Source organism: Stylophora pistillata, chromosome 13 (genome assembly GCF_964205215.1).
Source record: "Stylophora pistillata chromosome 13, jaStyPist1.2, whole genome shotgun sequence".
In the NCBI taxonomy this organism is placed as follows: Eukaryota; Metazoa; Cnidaria; class Anthozoa; order Scleractinia; family Pocilloporidae; genus Stylophora; species Stylophora pistillata.
This window is the reverse complement of record NC_142531.1, coordinates 4,342,275-4,344,317: the sequence shown is the minus strand read 5'-3', so window position 1 is coordinate 4,344,317 and position 2,043 is coordinate 4,342,275. Positions and strand designations below refer to the sequence as shown.

General features: G+C 42.9%; 1 pseudogene; it reads left to right on the top strand.

The window, feature by feature from the left end:
• Positions 1-563: 563 nt before the first annotated feature.
• On the top strand, positions 564-1,479 carry LOC148717330 (uncharacterized; annotated as a pseudogene).
• Positions 1,480-2,043: the final 564 nt, after the last annotated feature.

The window sequence follows — 2,043 nt, the reverse complement described above, 5'->3', positions numbered from 1 at the left end:
AATACAGTACAGTTAAAATAGCAGTTGCTCCACCAGAATAGCCAAAGCTACCTGCAATCTGCTAAAGGCCTGTAAACTATCTTGAAGAAATAGAGGTACTGTTAAAACAATGATTCTCTCTGCTAATCTTCTTCAAGTTGTTCCTCGTCGCTTGTGCTGCTGTGGGAGTCGCTTTCGTTCTTTTCAGGCAGAGCGTAGTCTTCAGGATACAGGATGCAGTACGACTCTATCTCTAACCTCTGGCTTGAGGTTTGTCGGATTATTCTGCTTCCTGCCGCATTGCTGAAGTGGTTTGATTGCAACAGCTCTGCAATATATGGTGCATCTCGTCTAAACAGTGATTCTGCAATATCTTCGACATTAACGCAGTCTTCGGGGATGGCCAGGACTCTGCTTGTCTTACGTGGTGTGACTGTTGAAAATGTTGTTTTTTCTTCTGGTATCATGAATAGATTATCAATTTTTCCGCAACACACTGTACCTGTTACAGTTCCACAACGCTAGAGTGAGAAAAGAGTCTGTCCCAGGAAACAACTACTTCTCAAGAATTGAGAAGTTCATGCATGAGTGCACACTGCGAAGAAGGGGAGAATTACAGGTAGTTTTTAAAGTTCTCTTGTCGAGAAAAGGTAGGAGTCAATTGTTCTTTCTGTAATGAATGGATTGAACCACTCATAGATAGATGTCCGAAGCCTTTCCCGGATCATTCCTGTCTTCCCGTTTACCGTTACCTATCATACAACAACACTCCAAGGGAGGGCCGTAATGTAGACGATTGGCAGCCCAGAGTGCAGTTGAAGCGGGAGCATGGCAGTAGCAGGCTAGTTTTGTCAGATTCAGAAAGCGTAGCAGCATTTTCTGACAAGTTTATTGTTAAGCCAAAGTTTGTCGTTGAATACCTGACGCATCTCGATATGGTAGATTTAAAAAAGAAGAAGAGGGCTGAGAAGAGGGAAAAGGAAAGCCAGAAGGCGAAGGAGAAAAATTATGAAGATTATGCTTGGAAAGATTTGTGCGAGGATCCGACAAAACTAAAAAAGCTCCCAGAGCTAAACAAATACCTCAAACACCATAGGCTAGAAAAATATCTGAAGAGCACGAAAAGTGACAAGGTTAAGGTAATTACCAGACATTGGCTTCTCCAAATGAATCCTGAAGGAACTGATCTTCTACAAACAAGAATGGGAGAGAGAGACGAAGCTGAAAATGAACCTTTGCTAGACAGAGATAATGACGGTAGCGGACAAGACGACAACGTTGGAAGCAGAAGTAGCAGTGATGAGGAGAATGAAAATGATTACATTGACTCCGGTGATAGAGACGAATCAAGTGATGTCATTAATATTTTTGCCTTCATCGATGACGAAGAAGTTGAGAGGCCAGCCACAACACGTTCGGGAAGAGCCATAACCAGAAGATCAAAGATTGATTTTTCTTTTTATTGATTCTTCAACGAATTCAGAGCAAGCTAGCACATTTCTTTTTTCTGACTTTATAGTATACAGTTAAAAGTGACAGATACAATTGTGCTGTGAATTGCAATACCTTGATAATGCCAAAATACTGTGTTACTTGACCGGACTTACCAAGGACATACGTGACATTGATGGGGCACGCAAAACAGCTGTCATCACCAGAGAATTGGTTAGGCTCAAAGTTGATATCGCTGCTTTACAGGAAACGCGCATAGCTGGTTGCGGAGGCCTAATGGAAAAGGAATACACATTTTTCTGGCAGGGTAGAGATGAAGATGAGCCTAGAATACATGGAGTTGGTTTTGCTGTCAGCAACAAGCTAGTACAGATGGTGGAGCCGGGCTCAACCAAGTCTGAAGGCATCATGCACATAAAACTCAATACCGATCTAGGTCCCACCAGTTTGCTTTCTGTCTACGCTCCAAACCTGACTTCGAGTACCGATGCCAAGGATACCTTTTCCAGCCAATTGGATGATGCTATCAAACATATCCCAAACAACGAAGTGCTGATTCTCCTCGGCGATTTCAACGCTAGAGTGGGTAACGATCAAGGCTCCTGGCCTGAT